The sequence below is a fragment of the Plectropomus leopardus genome, chromosome 11 (genome assembly GCF_008729295.1).
Source record: "Plectropomus leopardus isolate mb chromosome 11, YSFRI_Pleo_2.0, whole genome shotgun sequence".
Lineage (NCBI taxonomy): Eukaryota > Metazoa > Chordata > Actinopteri > Perciformes > Serranidae > Plectropomus > Plectropomus leopardus.
The window spans coordinates 27764652-27787620 of record NC_056473.1 but is presented as its reverse complement, the minus strand read 5'-3'; the positions used below and the strand labels follow the sequence as shown (position 1 = coordinate 27787620).

At 39.9% G+C, this 22969-nt stretch overlaps 1 protein-coding gene across 2 annotated transcripts in view; it reads left to right on the top strand.

Moving 5' to 3' along the window:
* The window catches only part of sema3ab (sema domain, immunoglobulin domain (Ig), short basic domain, secreted, (semaphorin) 3Ab), an 82105-nt gene that overhangs the window by 10341 nt on the left and 48795 nt on the right, over positions 1 to 22969 (top strand). Inside the window, exon 1 of one of the 2 annotated variants that reach the window (XM_042495621.1) lies at positions 12561 to 12610. The exons of the other annotated variant lie outside the window; for it this stretch is intronic. The gene's annotated coding sequence lies outside the window, so the exon portion shown is untranslated. Of the gene's footprint in view, positions 1 to 12560; positions 12611 to 22969 lie in introns of those variants that run through there. 2 annotated transcript variants of the gene reach the window in all.

Genomic DNA, 22969 nt, shown 5'->3' with positions numbered 1-22969 from the left:
AGCTGATCTATTGCTGATCACTGTCTCGAGTGTATTGCTGCAGGGGCAGAAGTCCCATTTGTTGCATAGTGCTGGTCTACCAAACTGGGTTCAGCGGTTGTGTAAAATAGTCTGCAGTCGTTTGCTCTGCAGCAGAGCTCTAATGCCGCGTTTCTGGTGGTTAATGGCCTCCCATGAGTCCGCTCCTGTTTTACTGCCCAGCCTGTGGGAGGGAGGAAGGGAAAGAGTGATGGCGCCTGGGGGAAAAGAAGTACAGAAGCCCAGAGAGAGAGAAAAAACAGAAGGAAGGATTGAGAGAAAGTTTTCAGGATGAAAGGAGGGAGGGATGATGCACTGAGATGGGGAGGAAGGAAGAAGTTGACAAGGGTAAAAATGCAGAGGGGGACAGGGATTGTGGTGTGAGACACGGTGTAAGGTGACCCAGAACCCTGCAGCCAGCCTGACTCCTGCTGATGGATGGGCTGTTCAAAGGGAGATGTCTGACTACTGGAGCTAAACGCTTGACATTTATCCACACAGCATCTTTGTTTAGTAATTCTGCAGAGCGAAGTAGCCTAAAACAACAGACCGAAAATAAATATGTGATGAGTACATTTTTAGCAATGTGGACTAAAGTTCTTTTAAAATGCTGCCACATGCACAAACGGAAGACCAAATGCAACTATGGCTGTAAACAGTCACCACCCTGACACATGAGCTATTTATTTCACACGGTTCCTGTATGTGTGTGTGTTTTACTGGTTTCTGTACGCGACCTCCAGTGCACAAAGGTGCACCATCAAGTTCAGGGTCACATACGCACCCATTAATCACAGACGAGGCACCAGAGTGAAGCACTGCCTCAGCTCCTCTGCCATTCTGTCCCCTTCATGTGAGCTTAGGATGTGGTTCCCCCTTGAAGGTCTAATATCTACTTTTAACCCTTTGAAGCTTGGGCAAACTGGCTTGATTTCTTTAAAAACATAAAAGGAAGGTAACTAGCAACTGAAGAGAAAAAAACCCCAGAAATTTGCAGGAGATTAGTAAAAAGTATAAGTAGATTATCTGAAAATTACAACAAATAATAATAAAAAAAAAATGAAATTAAACTTTAAAAAGTAAAAGAAAGGAGTATACATGCAGAATAAGAAAAGTGATGTTGATCCAGGTTTCAAAGGGTTAATCTGTCTTGCCTTTTCAGCCATGTGGACCATTTTACAAATCCATTGTCATAAATTAGGTGCCTGCAGACAAACTATGCTCCAAGGTTTCAAACTTTTTTGGTAAACATATCAGTATAAAATAATCCACAAAAAAACAAGAATTTCCATTTCATGTACTGGAGCAACTCTGAAATATAATACCTCGGATATATTTCAGTCAAGTATGAACTTTAAATGAAGTGCTGGAACAAGAGGAGCAGAATATACCATATGTCATACCTTTAAACATAGAGAGAATTTAGTTTATTTGACCATATATGAGGAAAAAAGGGATATTAAGGATAAAGTGATTTTTAATGAGACCAAAAAGAGAGCAAAGCTTTCCGTCTCTGTTTAGCTTGGGCTTTAATGAAAGCTAACAGGAAGCTGTGGTTGCACTTTAGTGCATTTGTAGTCTATAGAGTTGGAGTCAGTTATAGGGCAGAGAGATGAGCAGCCACACCAAAGCAGCCTCACTGCAGTTATATATAGAGTCTGTTCACCCCCGCCCTGCGATGGAGGTGAATGGGCTGCGAGCAGAAACATTCTACAGCTTACATGACCTGTTTTCACACCTACCTCCTTCGCTCTGCTTTTCTTTCCTCTTCCCATTCTCACATCTCTTACATCCCTTGTTTTTAGTTTGTGGTTTGGCAGAGCAGTCCAGCATGTGGTTCGAGAGAAAATAAAAAGCACAAAGCAGTCTAGTGGGATAGCTATTAGCGTAACATATCGGTTCACCCTCTGTCATGATTGTTGCCTCAATTTATATTTATATATGCATTAGTATACTGTTTCCCTCTGCAATTTTGATTTACTGTCTTAGCAGAAACTTCTAAATGCACACCCATGCTGCAACCAAAATTGTTGCCTGACATCTACGAGGATTTGACTGTATGCGGTCGGACTGGGATAACAGTTCAGACTCAGAGTCAAATGCCATCCAAGGGCTGACAGTCTGCATTTCTTGGTGATGAGCCCTTTCTGCTACAAATTAGATTTATCTACAACAAATCTGAAACAGCAAGAACCATTTTGAGGGAAACATAATGCAGAGCAGTTTCCTTTTCTATTAAAATAATGAAAAAGATTGCCAATTAATGTATCTGGCATGTCACAAAAAGGTCATTATTCACAATATAAGCTATAACATATCAGCAAAAGGTTCCCTTATGAAGTATTTTGTTTTCTGCAAAAACAGGCAATCTTGCGTTACAGTATCTAGTGGTAGAGACTAAAGCATTAGTTTTTATAACCCTCTTTTTAGTAACATTTAATCAAAATCACAATCTTTACCAAACCTAAACTTAAGTGCATTTGTTCCCTAAACCCAAGACAAGAGTTTTTGCTATTATACAACAAATTTTAAACATTAAGTAAGTCACGAAAAATGTTGATATTCAGTAAATATTCTAACATATGCTTTAAAACATGAGCAAAATTTTCACTGGCAGTGTATTTTGTTTCTTCAAAAACAGGCAATCTTATGATACAGTATCCAGTCGAAGTGACTACAGCATTATTTTTTTCTTACGCTTTTTTAGTAACATTTAATGAAAACCACAATCTTTAACGAACCTTAACTAAAATGCATTTTTTTACCTAAACCTACGTCAATAGTCAATGTTATTATGATTTTTATTAAAATGTTAAAGAAATCTCAATCTGTCTTTACCTTAATCGAAGTGTTTTTTTGCCTAAAGCTAAAAGCCCTGACACACCAAGCAGGTGGTCGGCTGTCGTTGGATAAGTGTCTGTGGCCCGTGTTGGTGTTGTCGGCTTTTTTACTGCTAAATGGCTGTTCAGCTCAGCGCACGAGAAGAGAAATGGAAGTGAGGAAACAAGCAGAGAAAAAACTTGTTATATTAGGTAAGGTTTGTGTTGTTGTTCACTGGTGCAGCGTTGATATGCTTCGTTCATTCTGGACTGTGTTGTGATGTGCTACCTGGCTAACTGACGTTATGACAGTCTTCTTGTTTCCCATTATGAATGATGATTACAGACGTCTGCTGGCATGGAGGGGTATTTCTTCTCTCACAGGCAGGTTGGCCGTCAGTTTGGTGTGCTCGTGTGCAGCTTTCGGGCCGAGACACAGTGACATGAGTTGATGCAGCAGGGGTTGTGTTGTCTGATGTCGGTTTGGTGTGTCTGGGCCTTAAGACAGGAGTCTGGTGTCAAAGGTCTGCACTTTGTTCACCTGCTATCCTCCTTGAAAAGCTGATGATGTTCATGAATGTAGTGTTTTGTCAACTGACAGAAACAAAACTGAATATTATCCAGGCAGTGCCACGACAACATAGTTAAGTATAATATAGTATAAGTTGCTGCAACTTATCTTTGCATCTCTTTGCATTTAACATCTGTGTCAAACAGCTGAAGTTCAAGGAGAGAGAAAGTGTGAGAGAGTAAGATAAAACAACGGAAAGATAGGAGGTGAATGAAAAAGGAGGAATAAGACAGAGAGAGAGAGAAAAGACGCTGACAGCAACAGGATACATGGACAGTGTCACAGAGGCCAGCGCAGTGTGCAGTTGGTCGAGGCCTCCCATGGCGCCGTGAGTGTTTTCTGTGAACTGGCTGTGAGTGTGTGAGAGGTCAGAGCTGCACGGACACTGTGGCCATTGTCCTGAGATGGCTCACCACTCATTTCCTCTCACTGACCAGGTGTTAAGGCCAGACAGATGACCTGCAAGGAGTCTGGGTTTGTGTGTGTCTGTGTGTGTGTTTGTGTGTTTGTGTGCGTGTGTGTGTGTGTGTGTGTTTGTGTGCGTGTGTGTGTGTGTGTGTGTGTGCAAGCATTATTTTGAACATGCTGCTCCTACCATTGATAAATATTTTACTGTTAATGTGTCAGGTGTTAATAACAGCAGAAATGATATACTAATAATGGCTCAAGGTCTGATAGTATTACTGCTAAAGCTCCACACAGATGAAATGTTGAAGCACTCCAATTTCAATGCTTGTGCTCTCAGTTTCAGTACTTTACATTTTATGGTGGTAAATGCTCATACTGCAAAATGACACCTTCACTGCGACAGTTTGGACAGTGCAATTAATATTACACAGTGTGTGTGAGGGTCACACGGGTGAGCATGTGTGTTTGTGTGCCCTAAGAGTCCCACTGAGTGCCAATCACCCCCCAAGTCCTGATGTTTACCTTATTTCAATCTTTATTGAGTTCACGCCCCTCCCCTTCTCTCTACAGTTAACTCACAAGGTGTTGTTTTTATTACTCTTTCTTGGTTGGTCCTGGTCACCACGCAGAGCTCCTGTTGTGTGTGTAAATCAACACCTTGTCACACACACCAGCTTTTAGCCACCTGTGACAAAAAAGCCGAGAGAAATGTAACTGGTCGAGTAAAATAAATTTATTCAAGTGTGTGTGAGAGAGAGAGATCCGTCGCCTGATCTTCCTTTTGGTTATGCTGTTCACTCGTCATGTGACTCATCTGTGACTGAAAAACAATAACAGAGCCAGAAGACACTTTCCACTCACACACTTTCCATATCCCTGAGACATGGTGACAAACACACTCGTGTCACTAACAGCTGCTGCCCCACCAGCCCTGACACAAAAAGGTGTTTGAGGTTGAGAGAAACTCAAGTGTGGGAACAATGGGAGACCAGTGTTTTTGAAAAGCTGTATGCTGAAAATACCAGTTTATGTGGATTTGGATGGAAAGCTAAAACAGTACAGACTTTTAAAAGTCATTTTGTGTCCTAAGTAGTGTGTCCTCAGTAGCACTGTGACAAATCAAAGACTCTCTCACGCTCTGTCTGTGGTCCAGCTGCTTTTCCCATCATGTCCCCGCAGCCACAGACACACACTCACCTGATCAATCACACTCACTCAGTGAGGATCAGAAACGTCACACATTAGCTATTGTCACAACACAATGTCTTATTGAAAAAAGTGCACTCAGTAGCGTGCAGATCTCTGCCGGGCGGCTGCCTGAGCTCATTGCACTCGAGACGGTTCCAGCAGACGCAGCGCAGCAGGTTCCAGAGACGTCCCAGAAAAATACATGCCTCATCTATTTGTTACGGAGCCGCTTCGCATTGCACAGAGCAGTTTGAGTTGTCCTGCTAACAGGCACCGTGTGTGAAATACAGATACAGTAGTATGATTATAAGGAGGAATGTATTTTCATGCCTTGGCGCCGGCGACAGCCATGGGCAGAAGCTTAATGTTTTCAGGTTGTACGGACGGATGGATGGACATACCGCTTGAAAACACATCTGCCTGATTTTAGAGCTTTCATAAGTACATGGTTAAATGAATTGGTTAGTACTTGTCATTGTTGCATAATATTTTTGACGTGTATATCTTTTATGTTTTTTATTGTGGTTTTCATTGGGGGAGGAATTCTTATTGATTCTATCTTTCTTTTAATTGTTGTGACGAAAGGTAAAATTATTTCCACTCTAGAGGGTTGTAAAATCCAGTCTGTGAGTATTATAAACCTCTGTTCAGTGTTTTGACATCCAGTAAGTCCTCAGACTCATGGATCTGTGTCTCAACCTGGATTTCCTGGATTGTATTTCATGTCTCATCAGAAGCAACATGCCCCTTGCTTTTTTTTTTTTTTTGCAGTTTTCCATCTGAACGCCTGCTCAGGGCCCAAAATGTTCTCAATTGGTCAGTAATTGCTAGCAGTGCTCCTGGGCACACCTATCTAAAGCTCCTCATCTTCTACAGTCACCTACAGTCCGTGCAGTCGCCCGTCCAGTGCAGGTTCAGTTACCAAACATTTCCGTCTCAGGTAGAAATAATAAATAGCAAGGCTGGGCAGGTCAGATTAAAGAGACCGGTGTGTATTTTCATACAGCTGAAGACAAGGGTTGCATGCTAAAGCTCTAATGCCCTACAGATGGTTCCACTCACTTTAGTCAACTACAGGACTTAGCCTCTCTCCATCCTGGCTATATGATATGCTGAAGCCCGACCAGACCTCCGTTATGCCTGCGTAGACTTTGTGGAAGGATAGAGTCTATACAAGAATTCGTCAGGGTTTTGCCACATCAGATAATAATCTGCATGTCATAGTCTACAGTGTGCAATCAATGTTTCTCACTGATTCAGATAAAAATACAGAAATTATTAAGCATAACTCTTTCTGGAAACGTTCAGAGTAAAGCAAACACTGTTTATATAAAAAGAACTAGTCTTAAGATATTTCCAGTCAACAAAAGTCAGGAGAAAACAATCTTTTCAGGGTAATGTCACAAGAAAATTAATTTTCTTTCCAGGCTGACTGTTGACATTTAACAGTCACAGAAACAGAAATCCTGCCAGAATAAACATCCTCTCTTTCCATGATTATGACTTGTGTTCTCCTGCTTCTGTAAAAGCAACAGCTGCAACAAGTCCGGGCAGTTTTGGGGGTTTTTTTCTCGTTTTTTTTTTTTTTCCCCAGGCCTGTCCTCAACATTTTTGATAATGTTTAATGTTAATGTTTAAAATCATAGGTTAAATACAGTAAAAGTATTAACAAGCAAACAGAAGATATAGATACATACATATAAAATAACTAAATGATGATATATATGCCTACAATGATATCAGACTGTATTGTTCAAAGCCCAGCCTTTAATGGTGCTGGTTTTCTGTTTAAACAAGATGACCATGGATTATATACCTCATTCTCCATCCATCTGAAATGCTGAATCCTGACCAGACCTCTGATAATGTCTTTGTAGGGATTCTTGGAAGAGCTACTTTTTTCAGCAATTCGTCAGGGATTTACTGTGTTAGATAATAATCTGCCTGTCATAGTCTACATTGTGCACACAAGAGAGGTCAAGCATTTGGGAAAATTGTTGAAAGGTTGATTTTATTGCCACCCACCTTGCTTCTGTAGGCCAACTTAAAGGAAAAAAATTCACTCTTAAACATTTAAATAATGTTTTTAAAAAGCAGCTTCTTTTGGCATGTAGTGGCATATACTGTATATCTAATGCCTGTGCATAACACACAGCCATGTTAATGACTGAATGATGAAGCAACAGGCTTTTTGAGTTCAGTTGCTGGTTTAAAACAATAACAAGAAAAAGTGAAATTATCAAGAGAGGCAGTAGAAAAAAAATGTATTCACACATTAACCATTTTGTGACCCCCAAAAATTATTTGATGTCCCATTGAAACTCACAGGTCAGGAACCAAATGTTTAAAGGAAACACATGATGGAGTGTGGCATTCACATTTAATTTATAATATAATAGATCGCTGCAGTTATGGTGGTGGATAGGTATAAAACATTTTTGTCCCATTCTAAATGTTAACCTTGATGCTTTTCTTAAAATCAAACAAATTGTAGATTTAACAGTTTTTATTGTAGTTACCTCACTTAAGGGACAGATTCACATCTTTCAAGCCTGTCTTAAAACAATAGGGGCACATATGTACAGTCAAACAGCCTTTTTTTGCTTTAATCATGTCTCCTTGTAATACTGGCCTGTAAGAAATCTCGGGCTGTACTCATCTCAGAATTACGCCAGTCGAATCGGAGACGGGGGACAAAATAATCCTCGTAACTTGCAAGAATGTATACAGAAGTTTGCTCAAAATGTATATAAGGCTTCAGCAGTCTGAGTTAATCAAATCAAGAAGAAATCTTCTGAAGTTACTGTCTTTTCAGAACCAAATTTCCACTTTTTGTTTCTCCACATAGCTTCTTCGCTGATCTGTCATGGAGGGATGGTAACTCAACGAGACAGTTTACTGTAAAAACTAATTTTGGAGAATACTTCATGATTCATCTCACTCACATTGAAGCCTTATATTATCTTCATCTGAATATTGGATTTTTATGCCCCTTCAGTTCACTTTACTTGCATTAGTATGCACATGCAGGCATCTGACTAATACAAACTAAAATCTATACCTTAATTCATACTTTAGTTCTTTTGTATGGAGTCATAATAATGTATAATATCCATTTATGGGATTTTCCTTGTAAAATTTTTGACTTTTTAGACGACAGATTTCAGATCGCACTGCAGTACCATTTAAAGCTCTTTGTCACTGTTTTTCTTCTGTTTAAACAGGATGACCTGAGATTATAAACACCTTCACACATTCTTTAAATCTGGGACAAGGTTAGAAGTTTTGTCATCAGAGTTCTTTCCCCCCTCTTTTTTAATAACTGTCTGGTCACATCCGTTTCTCTCCTCACTTCTGCATTATAGTGCAGGCAGTTAAAGGGCATCTGCAGCGTCTCCAATGCACGGTGCTCTTTACAATGGAGGTCAGAGAAGTGTCACGTATTTGAAATGGCTGAACGCTAATATGCTTGATTATATGGTTAAAGGTCTGTTTTGGTCCATGAATGTGGATACCACAGAGTGCATAAAACAGTTACATCCCAACTTCTTCCATTAAACAGAACGCTCCATTCATTCGATCAAATCTGCTGAACTCACAAAAGTTTGAGTTCTTCAGTCGGGCTTCGCTGACTTTTAATGAAAAACTGTACTTATAACTTTGATTGCTCAACAGTGTCCAATTTAGGCTATTAAGTTTAATTTCAAGCTTGTAAACAGTATAACTTGGTCTGCTGCTCTTGTGTTGTTAAGCCACTAATCACACTGGAGCCTTGAATAACTGTTGTTTACCAAGTTCACCAGCAGTACGCTAATCTGTACAGACACATAATTATCTCTTAAGACTTCTCGCTATCTCTTGGCTCCCCTGTTCCTTGAATTTCCTCAGACCAAACTTTTTGGTCAGGCTTAATTGTCTTGTCATTTGGACTAATTTGATTTAAATGAGATTTTGCTGATGGAACGGGTCATGCCTCAGTTCAACCATTCATCATGTACTTTATTCTATTATAATAAAAAAAACTTTCATAACAGACAAATTATTCATCCATGTTGTTTTATGTAATGCTATTACACTGGGCCAGTCTGTCTGGCTCGCTCTCCGTAGGAAGACAGGCAGGAGAGACAGTAGAACACTTAGCACAGAGGGGCTTTGTTAAGGTAACACACACACCCATGTATGCATCCATGTGCACGCACGCACACACACTTAACAGCACCGCGGCGGCAGGCAGTCCCACTCCGTTAGGGGTAAAAACACAGAAATTAAACGCTGCGTGCTTGTGGTTTTTAATTTAGCGTGCTGACAGCCATCCAATACTCCTGCGGTGACACTGGATAACTTTACGACCCTGGTGAGCACAGCCTGGGACAAGGACCAGGACAGACACCCACTTCAGCTTCAGCCCTGACACACACACACACACACACACACACACACACACACAGACACACACACACTTCATCGAAAATTGAATCTGGGAAAACTGAATTACTACCGCAGATGTTCACCATTTGATCAATCATTTCAAACACTCATTAGGGGGACATAATGGAGCTATTGATCATGTAGTGAAAACATTTCTGTGGTGAAATAATAATAATATTGTCAAAAATAAAAATTTAAACAGTTACTCATGCACAGTATGCCAAGTCTGTATCGGTTGCTGTGGTCTTCGTAATTGCCTGTTTAAGAACCAGATACCCACTTTCCTTGACAATATCAATAGAAACCACACACAAGTGAATTGTGTGTGTGCAACACATTCGACGACACTGTTGTGCTGACTGCCAGTTAAGTAGTGCTGACTGCATAAAATTTGAAATGGGTGCTCTACGTCAAATCCTCTGAGTGAAAGGCAGACACGTATGTGAAGAATTTATAGTTAAAGCATCTCTTGTATCAGATTACCATAGTTCCATTACGAGCTGTTAAGTGATGAAAACAGATCTGACTCTGTGTCTTTGCTCAGTAAAAGCTTGCGGATTGTTGTCTTAACTATTGATTTGCTAAACACTGTCCTGAGCTGACAATATTGACATGCTGTCAAGTGTCTCACTGCCATTTGGCTGTGCTCAGTATGACCTTGGTGGAGTGTGTAAGCTTAACACCATTGTGCTGCAAGGGGTAAAACTGTGTTCAGACCAACATTACTAATAAATCGAAAAACGTGGCTTCTTTCTTGATTTCAATAAGACTATCATGTTGGTTTGTTACCCCCTAAAAAGTTCATACATTATAATCAGATGTGTAAGTACACATTTCAGGTAAAATATATTGCAGTGATAGTCACCTTTACAGCCTGCTGGCCAAATCTGGCCCATGATATGGTGCCAACTGGGAAATCCCGAAGGTGCTTTCCTCCATACCGTCACAAATACAGGTGCTCCTCTGTTGATAAAACTCATTCTAGGTAGTGCACAACACGTACCAAGAGAGCTCAGTCTCCAGTCTCTACTGGTAGCACAGGCAGTTGAGTTAAAAGACACCGCGACACCCAGTAGTAGAGGGATAACTTACAGGACTATAAACAGCCGGCGGCCAGCAACAGCATCTAACATGGTGAATTCAGGATTTTTTTCCACCAAACCAGAGATGGCAATTGTTGGAACAGTTTGAAGTGAAATGTCTGAATGAAATGCCGCACACGTATACCATCATATACAGTATACTTAAGTGAAATTTCAGGAAGGTATGATGGTGTCTGAAGCCCCATATGGATGTTGGAGCTGGACCAATAATTAGGAGCACTGTTGGAATAAATACTGTATATATACTATTGTTTTACATTGCACCACACTTTAGCGATGCATAGCCAAATCCTAGAAATGCCCCAGTGTACACCTGAGCTGTGCGAGGCTGGTCCGATTGGATTTTCCTTGTTTATTCATTTTATCTTATTAATGTTTGTTTAGTAACTGTCCCCAGGCCTCCTGTTATTTTATAAATGTGATCCCAGAGCAAAGCAAGTTGAGTATCCCTGATATACTGTATTTTATAACCAGAGTAATTTTGCTCACTTATTAACTGTAGAGACAAAGAAGAAAATAACTGCTTCTGTAATAGCTTTCCAGAGCTCTAAAACCCTTTGTCATAGTAATATTATAACATACACTGTGCAGTAGTTTTCATTTGATTAACTGTGCTTTTAACCTGTCGCAACACACCCTCACCATAATTTGTTTTAGTGCACTCTTGTTTTTGGCCTGAATGTGGTACAATCCAATAGGAATATCTTGAGTGAGATTTTGGGTTTAGCATGTACTGGAAGCTGTGCATCTGCTCCATGATACTATGACATATCTAAGCATTGATTTCATTTACAGACAGATACAAACACACATGAATGTACACTTAAAAGAATGTGAACATGCAGAAGGAAACAGCGTATGGTGTGGTCCACATGTTTTGCTTTATGATTCTGAACGTAGATGTGAAAATGTGAATCGAGGGACATATTGCCTCAGAGGCGGCCTTGAAAGTGCTTTAGGTGCAGGATATGTGGCTGTTCCATTGCCGCATGGTGGTGACAGTATGTGTTGATGAAAACCACATGCACTGCCAGGTCTCCATGTTACTGTGTGTGTTTTATGGAGGCTCAAACTAAGTGGATTGTGGTCTGGACTCAGTGGACATGTTGTTAATAGGCTCTGACAGTGAGCTGCATTAATGTCCCGTGATGACACGTGTCTCCAAATTAATACACGCTGATGTGTTTGTGTGTGTGTGTGTGAGTTTTGTGAATGAGAACATACAGAAAACGGATCATATGAAGTCATGTGTTGGACTGCTGCGAAGGAAACATTTGCTGCTCTGCTGGAATATTCTGAATGGTTACCAGGCAGGCTGTTCTACTGTGTACAGCACTTTTGAGAGTTGTAAATCTTTGTCATTTGGGAACCATAGGCTGTAGATACTGTAGCCTTTTTTTATGTGTCTGTGGCATCTGGAACACACACTCAGTCACACAGTCTCCACGAATGAGTCACGGGTGAGCGTTATTCGTTGGCTGGATCCTGCGGTATGATGTTTGTATCCCGGCACATCCTATCTCCGCAGGGACACATTTGCATCTGTGATCCCCCACCCACACTCTTCATTCACTCTGCCTACCTGTCTCTCCCTATCCTGCTCCCTCTCTCTGCCAAATACTGCACACTCCCAGGTTCCCCACAGAGGCAGGCAGAAGGCGGGCATGCCCACTGCCAACCACTGTCCTCCTCTGAGAGTGGTTGACGTCACCGCTATTGTCCCAGGTGATTCTGTGAGATGCATCAACACTTTCACACACCAGTATGATTTTTCACATCGCACCAGTAACCAAGGAACTGTGTGTGCGCGCACACACAAGCACAACTGTGTTTATGTTTGAAAGACATAGGGAGAGAGCAAGATGCTAATGATCGGTGGTTGGCAGATGGTATAGTGATGTAGCGAGGACTGATATTACTGCCCACTTAAACTCATCTGCTGTTACTCCAACCCCCATCACTATTACGAGGCTGGACTCATCCACAGGCTGTCCCTCACACGCATCCAGAGGCTCTCAGACACACTCTTTCTGACACACGGAGCTCTATACAAACATCAATCTGGATTAATCATTGTAAGTGTACACCCTTTTGTTTGTTTCAGCAGCAATCTTGTATTATTACAGGAGATTTGATATGTCTATCTTAGGTAAGAGACAGGACAGTTGTTGTTGGTTACCCATAGAGAGGTCTATTGTCTTGTCATCGCTGATATCATACAGTCCGGGAAAGGAGTTCAGTGATCGCACCTCTTGTCATGGCAATAAAATGAGTCTCATTTACAGTTTGTTGATGTTGTTGGGCTGAGTAAAAAGATATGGAGACAGAACCTGAGGGGGCATGCCATATGATCCAATAACACAAGCTGATGTTTTTCTCTGTGTGTACATCACATCAGTGTAGTAACCAGGACAGAGACAGTGTGTGTGTGTGTAGGTGTGCATGCTTGTGTGTGTGATTTATGATGGCAGCTCAGTTTATGGAATTATGAAGTGTTCAGTAATAAAGTCAAAGCTTTTATGGAGTCTGTAGAGTCTCATAATTAACATATTGGTCTGGAGTTAAACAGGGATTTTCAGCAGAGGAAAACACTCACAGCTCTTGTGTTGCATTTAGGTGTTAAGCTAGGGAATATCTCTCCAATGTGACTTTGGTTTTACATTTCACAGGCCATTTGTTTTTCCAGTTTCTGGGCCATATTTCACAATAGCAGTATTTATTAAAGAACTTTGCTATTCTGTCTGATATTACACAATTAGAGGTATACTTTTCCAATGTTCAACCAGCTTTGTATCATAAGAATAGAGATAGTATGTCTCAATGAATTGTGGTAAACTTCCCTCCATCTCTCCCTGCTCATCTGTTAACTCAAAACTAAGGCTGTCAGTGTAAACGTGTTAATCATGATGCAATAAATTAATGTGGTAAGTTAAGAGTTATGATACTGGTATCATATGAAACTAGAAGACCTGAGGTCTCCAGTATAGAAAAAGACTCCAAAGTTAGGCTAAATCATTGTAATGGAAAAATGGCATGGCCATTTAACAGGGGTCCTTTGACCTCTGACCTCAAGATATCTGAATGAAAACAGGTTATGTTGACACCCATGAGTCTCCCCTTTACAGAAATGCCCACTTTATGCTAGTCCCATGCAGTTTTTTGCCATCATTTGATTCCTAATGAAGACAATTTGGTAAGGATTGCTTTATCTTGTTGATTTGGACTTCAAAACTATTTTGAAATGCAAAATAATAAAAACAATAATCATTTGACAGCCCTAGTCAAAACCATCACATCACCTGGTGAATCAAGAGAGCCGCCTCTGTCTTTCTCTCAAACTCAGATAGACTCTAAAACTAGGTAGTGCTGATTGAATATAAACCAACATTATGTTTCTTTGTAGCCATATTTTAGTGCACTGCTTGGCTGTAATACAATAAGTTGTGAACAAGAAACCCGCACAATATTGTTTCCTGTATTGTAAAAACAGAGGCTGAAAATTCGGAGATCAAATGGTAGGACTGAGCAGTGCTGATCAAATATGAACCGAGATTCTGTTAGTGTTGCCTATTTTTCCCCTCAAATGTTTTCAGAAATATATTTTCATGTACTGTTAAGCTGTAGTTTGAGAGTGTTTGGTACCAGACGACATCGTCTCCTGTGTCAAAAGGTCAAACTGCTTTGAGTATTTTTGGTCCGCAGAAGCGCAGTGCACTCTGTTAGTTGTAGGCTTTCCACCTCTTGAACAAAATCAAATGCCTCAGCCCTTTTTCTCTGGTTTCTCTCATGTAGCTACAATTTTAAAAAAAGTATGTTCCTCTTTAGACAGCAGACAGCATAGTTTATAAAAAGACCATCTCCAGCAGATAAACACTACTTCTTTAACTACAGAGGGTACAAGTGATGTGTGGTGATTAAATAACTGCATACTTTAGCTTTTGTTGAGCAAGTTAGTAAGCACACCACACACACTTACACACACACACCCAAGCATGCAGGTCTCCACCACCTTTTACTGTAAACCATAAGTGACTGAGGATCTTTGATCAGATACCCTGATGCATTAAATTACCCCTAATATGACTCAGTGCAGTGTATCTTTTTCCTTCAGGGGATAGGTTTTCTAAACTCCTAAATGTCTGCATCAGTTAAACACAACATGCATAGCTTGTATTGACAAATGATTCAAATTGGGTTGCATTGTGATGATGTATGCTGTCAAAAGTTGGTCAGTGAAATTAAGTATACCACAGAGTGCTGCAAATAACTTGTGTAAATGATGTGGTGCTCTAAGGGATGTTATTCCTCACGTCTGTATGTGTTTACACTGATCTTTTAAGCCCCTAATTAAGAGCTATGTACAGGGATGTGTTCTCTTAAGTGAGAGGCTGAAAGGCATGAAAGCTTATTTACTGCCATGCCGCACTGTGGGGACTAGTTAGAGGCGCTGACAGTGGTTCATACTGCTCCAAATACTGTAACACACACACACACACACGGATAGAGATAGATAGTGCACAGGTGCCCTGTCTCAGGAGAGTGTAGGAGAACAGACTACTTTCCTCAACAAGACCACTCCCTACCTTACACATAATTACAAACTAACAGCAAAAATGAAAAAAAAAAAAAGGGAGTGACAGATTTTCAGATTCACTGTTACATTATTAAAATAAAGTCACATGTTTGATGCAAAATTGAACATACAGAGCAAATGTCATTAGTGGTGTCCCAGCTCCTGAAAAGTTGCAGCCTGCTTTCTGGGATACAAAAAGTGCTGAATCTCTATCGAGGCATTACATGTGGACCAGCTTGAACTGAAAATGCATTGTCTCCTGACTATTAGTCTAAATTTTCCCCTCGCATGGTCAGCTGTTGCAAAGCTAGAACCAGGCTGCACATGGTTTTTATTTCTGTGGGCACAATGCAGCAGAATAGGTCTCATTAAGGGTAGCTGACCATTACCACATGGAGGCGAGGTTAAGAGGGGTTGGCATAACTTTTCTGCTACTGCTCAACCAGATCCTGTAAAATGTGAATGGCTTCTAGGAAAAAGGGAGCTGAATGTTTGAATAGGAAATATTCAAAAACACGAATGTTGCAAGACAAAACAGCTTCTGCTTTTACAGGCTTGGAAGGGACGGAGAGAAATTAGTTCGGTCAGGGAAGTTTTGTTGTTCTTTGGAATTACTCTCTTCACATTGTGAAATAACTATAAAAAGTTGAAAGGGAGAGTGAGCGCCCTATCGCACAGTGTCAGGAAAAGGGAAAACTAATTTTTTGGCCCGTGCTAAACACTTTTTCATGAAAAACAGGCCCGCAGTTTTTATGTAATGCTGACAAACAAACCAACTAAAAACATAATATCCCTGGCACAGGTAATACCCTTTTTTAAATCACATCAATCACAAAATTTCAGTAGCTGATTGTGTTTACTGGTAACTGCATTTTTTAATCACATATTTTCGATTCCATCATTTTGCATTTCAAAACAGTTTTGAAGTCCATATTGACAAGGTAAAGAAATTTTTACAAGATTGTCTTAATCAGGAGTCAAATGAAACCAAAAAGCTGCATGTTACGAGCATAAAGTGGGCACATCTTTAAAGGAGAACCCACTACTTCATTCAGATACTTTGAGGTCAAAGGTCAGGGGACCTCTGTGAAATGACCATGCCATTTTTCCATCATCAAAAATGTAACCAAACATTGGAGCATTTTCTAGCCCCCTGGCTGATAAGCTAGCATTGGATGGTCACTACCACTGTCTTCTAATTTTATGAGATACCAGTATCATCACTCTAGCTTTAAAAGTCAGCCCAGTAAAACCTGTTAAAGACTACAAAGTTGGCCAGCAATTGAAACGATTTTTTTTTTTTTAAAACTGCGTAAATGACGGACCTTAGTCGCATCGCAATTACCACGTCAACACTCACAGCCCTAATAATAACTCAAGTGTATATATTAATAAACTGCTTCTTCGGCAGTAAAACGTCTCTTTTTTTTGTCCAACTGGAAATGTATTCTCCCCCAGTGTCTATTGTCTTTAAGCAGGGTGGTGGAAAGCATGGAGTCACTTATGCCATTTCCTCTCATTACACCCTCTTCACACGCAGCGCTAGGGTCAGTGAGCAGAGGGCTAATTGAACCTTAAGATAGTTCAGAAGAAATGTGCTACTAGTTTACTCCCACCACAGTCTGTCACTGGCATGAGCAGCACATCCTGAGTGGCTGTTGTGGTTTCATTGTGAAACAGACATTCCTTTTGAATGTTTGCTGGCAGATGAATATTTCTCTCACCAGAGACTCTTTGTTAAGAATCCAGACAGAAACAGTCATCTGTCAAGAGTCTGCTGGGTAGTTTCTAAAAGAGGTAGACAGAGGAATTCCCAAAGAAAGCTTTGGGGTTTTGTTAAACTGTACCTACTGTACTTTATATGAAGGTTTTAACATGAGCAGTCCTGCCTTTAATAATTTCCAGAGATTGGAAAATGACCCTGATATAATTAATTTATGTCAGGGCAATTAAATGGTGAATTTTGTTACTGTTGATTATGGCATGTGGTTACAATTTGCTCTTATTTAACAGAACCCCTCCCCAAAAGAAGTATCAACAGAAATATGGCAAAACACATATAAAGGTGACATATTGATGGACGCTTGTAGGTAAATAACACAACAGCTTTAATATTTTTTTCATTGATTGATAAAGTGAACATGTACAAAACATCAACTCTAAGTTGAAGTATTTTTCTTATTTTGAACAATGACTGAATATAACATTGTAAGAATTGTAATTTATGTTTGCATCACAATAAGACAATCATAATATGATGTAAATTTCACTACAGAAGCGGCTTGATGATCACTAAAATTATGTTGGGCAACAAATATTGCATTGTTTATCGGCCAAATGAGTTGTTATATATCAGCGTTTTGGATATCAGCATAAAATCCAATAACGTTTATCCCTATTTAATATCTTTATCACTTCTGATGAAGTCTAACACAGTGGACTGTGTATGAAAATAATACTGCAGTAGACAGCCTCCCTGAATATATCACACATGTCCGTAATCACTCATTTAACACGGGACCATTTTCAATCAACACCTTCTGCGATCCAAACTTCCAGAGGGGACTGGGGGGTTAGGGTAGGACATTTTTTGAGACTTAACAACCAAACTGACCATTTTGGAGCATTTCGAAACATAAATCTTAGATCAGGGTCTCTTATAGTTTTGATGAGTGAGTGCCGTTTTAAGGATCCAGCATATGACTGAGGGCTGCACAAGAAAAATGTGGACACAATGACTTTTATGACAAACTTTACGACGACACTTTTATGAAAGTTTTATGATATACTAACACTTTACAAAAACTACCCAAACAGTTGATAGTGATATGGCCTCCATAGCACTCATATTACATTCTAGTTTTCTATTTTTTAATACAAAGTAATGAATCAGAGAAACAGTACAGTTTGACATTGATTGTTATCCTCCCACAGCAGTTTAGCAAAAACTTCTGCTGGTTTACGGCAACACCAGTTGCACGGACAACACACAGAGCTACTGTACACTGTAATACTATAGCATAAAGTTAAAATAATGGAAATTTATTGTTTATTTATGACAGCGTTAGGGCTCCCCCATTCAAATCATCGGCCACAGACCCCTTAGTCAACTGACATAGCTTCAAGTCGAGCAGTCCTTTTTTAATTTTTTGTTTTGCTTGTCAGTGTGCTGTGCAGTGTCCTTTTGGGGACATTTTGGTCCCCAGATTTTGCTGCGGAGTGAGTGCTCTTGACTGTCATGCTACTCTTTAGTAGAGGCTGCAGCAGACACGATGCAACGGCACAGAGGACAAGAGACTCTGCACTTTAAGGCTCTGAGATAACATTATTTTCTCTCTTCTGCTTAGAAGTGGTGAATTTACAGCTCACATCAACTTAATATGACTCAGGTTCTGCTTTTGTTTGACATTTAGTGTCAGCAAAAGTGTTGTTGCACAATTGCGATCTGTTGTAAGCCACTGTCCCGGAACGCTACGTTGAGCCCCGTTCAATATGAATTGTTGATTATTCATATTTAATCTGATTCGACTGACATAATTCTGAGTACAGCCCTAGATTATCATTGCATCAATTCATCAATTCATTGAGGGGACATTTTAGTTTATCTAGATAGTGCTTTCAGTGTGCCTCTGACGAAAGGCTTAGACTACCTCTGGGTGATTCATTGTGAATGAAACTGGTAAAACATGTGGCTCTATGACGGCTTATTTCTTGACAATATGTGAAAATAACACTGTTGTATTGCAGAAATTAAACGGAAAAAAGAAAATATTCTGTTTTGTTCGTTTAACACAAACGAAGGAGTCAGCATTGCTCATACAGTATTTAAAAAGTCATAAGCATCCTACCATATGGTTGAAGCCTCTTTGTAAAACATTGCAGCGTCAGTGTCATTAGCCTTATGCTTAAGTATCAGTCTGCCCAAAAGTAAGTGCAGAAATCAGACATAAATGTCAAGTTATTGGCTACTTTTGCAATCTTAATACAACACAGGTGTTTTTCCTGTAATATTGTACTGATTTGTTAGTAAGTGTTGAAACACAATCCGCCTTTAAGCTCACATCAAGGTGATGTTGTATCTTAACTGTCTTAATCTCTGACCCACTGTCAGTTACTATCTCCAAGGTTATCTTAAAAAAACGACCCCCTTCACACCGGCTCAGATTTCTTTCAAGTCCCCAACTAATGGATGTGCCCTCAAACTGTGAGCAACACATAGCTGTCTTTTACTGCAGCCTTTCATCTTGAAAATAACAGAAGTCTGATTTAGTGCAAACATGTGCTTGTGTAGTTTGCAGTAAGGTATGTGTTTACTGTATTTGCTAAAGTTTGCACAGAGCTCCTGCTGCGCATTTTGACATCTGCTCCTCCTTCACTTCCTCCACCTCATCTCTCATTTTTTAGGACTAGTTCCTCCCTGTTTCAATCTGGATGCTCTTTCTAAAATTCCCTCATCCACTCCACTCTCCCAGCGCTCAACTCTTTTCGTCTCAGCCCAGTGGTGGAGTGTAGTTAAGTAAAATTACTCAAGTATTGTAGTTAAGTGAACATTTGATGTACTTGTACTTTTCTTGAGTATTTTATTTTCATGCCACTTTATATTTTATCCCACTGCATTTTAGAGGAAAATACTTCACTACATTTATCTGAACGCTTTTGTTACTTTAAAAATTAAGATTGCATTAAAAACATAAGAAGAGTTTTTAAATTCAATTACTAAACAGTTTATGTGAGTAAAGCTGCAACAGTTTGTCAATTAATCAGACAATTGATAGAAAATTATTCGCCAATTGTTTTTTTTCTCCATTTTTAAAATAAGAGTTCTTTGGGGGTATTTTTTCCCTATTATTCATAATTTTCTTTTTTGATCATTTAAAATTTGGGGGTGTTTATTTCTATTTTTTCTAATATTGAGTTTTGGGGGTGTTTTCTTCCTATTTTTTTAAAATAATATTTAGGTTTTAGGGGGGCTGTTTTATTCCCTATTTTTAAAATAATCCCCCCACCCACCATGTCTATAATTCAGACTGTTTGGTTTTTTTTTTTTTAGTTTTATTGGGTGTTTTCTTTTTATTAAAAATAATTTTGAATTTTTGGGTGTTTTTGCAATGGGTACTTTTAATACTTTAAGTGTGTTTTCCTGGTTGTACTTACTTTCTTTCACTTAAGTAACAACTTCAGTGCAGGATTTTTACTTGTAACAAAGTCTTTTCACAGGGTGGTACTAGTACTTTCACTTAGGTAAAGGATCGGAATACTTCGTCCACCACTGTCTCAGCCACACACCATCCTCCCTAACCAACGTCCTCCCGGTGCTGACACAGATGGGTGCTCTGCTAGTTCATGCTAGCTGACCCATAAGGTGAACCCCTCTGCCCCACCGGACGCTTCTGTTTGCAAACTGTGACAAAGTATCAGATTTACCCTTTTCTGTAGGTGCAGGCAGCGTGGAGGAACAGGGGATCTGGGCATGTTCCTCCACATCACCCCCCCATAGCACCCTTTGGTGCACACATTCACTGACACATGCAGACGTGCCTGCGCGCGCTCCCACACACACAGACACACACCAGACATTCATTCCCGGAGAACGGGGTGAGTGAAAGCCCTCTGTGGTTCGACTGCTGTTCTGAATTAAAGTCAGCCTATGTCATTGAAGGACAAAGCCTTATTAAATTAACTTAAGCGATTATTTGGCATTTGCTAAAGTCGCTCCAAGGCACAGAATCATACACACACACAGATATCCTAATTAGCTAAATGAGTCATTAATTTTGGCGGAGCGTTATTAAGATAAAGTTAATGAAGGTAAGACTAATTAAGACGTGATGAATCGACATGTCTGTTGCACTCATTAACACATTATCTACTGCCTCTCTGTTATCACTCTTATCTGCATTTACTGCAGAATGGCGCCTGGAAATTAGACATTAAAGTGTCATCCAACTGGTTTATCTTAGAGATTGTCATTAGCAGGGACATCGAGGGAAGTTAGTTTTCTTTAGCTTACCTCAGTACTTTTACAGATCATCAACACTATTTTGATTTTGTGACAATGTCTCCTACAGGCGGGCGGAAAAAGCAGTGTGCAGCTTGTTGCTTTAGGTACACCAGGTAGCTAAAAAAGACTTGCCAGTGAATGCCTGGAACCGCTGTTGTCAGCACAAGAAAAAGTAAAGAAAAATAGAAACCTAATGTGAAGGCTGTGGCATGAAGAATTATTACACATCATAGGTATACATCATAAATAATCTTGAGTGTTTGTGTTTGTTCATAACATTATTATTGTTCTGTGGTGTAATATGGTGTTATGTATCCCATGAGCTGCACTTTTTTGAGATATTATTGAGTTGGAGCCGCTTCTTCTCATTTACTGCTAACTCCAACACAACACAATATATTATGCAGCAGCATGGTGGACCGCATACCAGAGAGAGAGAGAGGGAGCCAAGCATGGTAATACACTGCTGCGGGTTTTGGTTAATTACTCAATTTAACAATGTAGCTTACACTGTGTTCTCAATTATGCTTTGTTGCATATTCAGAGTGATGATGCTCAGTGGGTCCTTTTTTCCACTCAATTTGATTGTTTTAAACAAACAAGGCAAAATATTCAGTAGCAGTTGTAGCAGGTTTGGCACTGGGCTAGTTTGTAATGCATATCCAAAAGAAGGCATATCATCAAAGGGATAGTTCAACCAAAAATTAAAATTCAGTCATTATTCACTCACCCTCATGCCCATGGAAAGTTGGGGGAAGTTTTATTGTCTACAAAACACTGCTGGAGGTTCATGGGGAAAATGTGTTGCAGTCATCTCTCAAACAATGGAAGCAAATCGTGACCAGGATTCAGACGTGACAAAAATACATAATAAAACCACAAAATGTCTCCATACTGCTCGTCTAAATAATCCAAGTGTCCTGAAGCCTCAGTTTGCCATGCTGTTCTGAAAAACGTCACTGGTGCCATGTTTTTAGCCTTGTTGTAGCCTGTAGCTTACTACACACAGTAGTTTTAAATCAGACAAAACAACTTGTCGCTTTCTTGTGTGTATGTATGTGTGTGTGTGTGTGTGTGTGTGTGTGTAAGGCTCCAGAGTAGCGAGTAAACACTGTTTTGCAGATACCACGAGCTCTCGTTGGTCTCAAGTGAGCATGCAGATGTGAACGCGGCTCCCACACTAGGAACTACAGGCTACAGGCAACACCAAAGCTAAAAACATGGCATCAGTGATGTTTTTCAAAACAACTTGACACACTGGGGCCTCAGGACACTTGGATTACTTTGGACGAGCATTATGGAGAAATTTTGGTTTTTGGTTTTCTTAAGGCCTTTTCCCTGTGAAACTCCGGCAGTGTTTTGTGGACTATGAAACTTAACCCAACTTTCCATTGGCATGAGGGTGAGAAGGTAACAACTGAATTTCTATTTTTGTTTAAACCATCCCTTTGATAATGGAGAGACTGCTGAATTTTATATGGAGTTGTCATTCTCACATAGATGACTTTACAGTTTTTTCCATAAACTTGAAACAGTCTATGTAAGAAGATGAGAAAACTAAGCCCTCATTAACAGTCATTTAAACCCATGTTTACAACACTCAGAGTGGTCAGATTCAATGGATCCACCGTAATGATGAAAACAAAATGATGCATTTACACAGTGTTTTCCAATTTGACGGACACATGAAAGATGCAGAATGCTGTGGTATGATTGGAGATGGCAGGTTGGGCACTGCAACCCTGTTTGATCACGGTCAGCGGGGCAGAGCATCAAACATGGAGGCCAAAGGGGCACAGGCGGAAAATACACTGACAGTGCATGTTGGGATGGTTTTCTGAGTTCTTTTGTTTGTTTGTA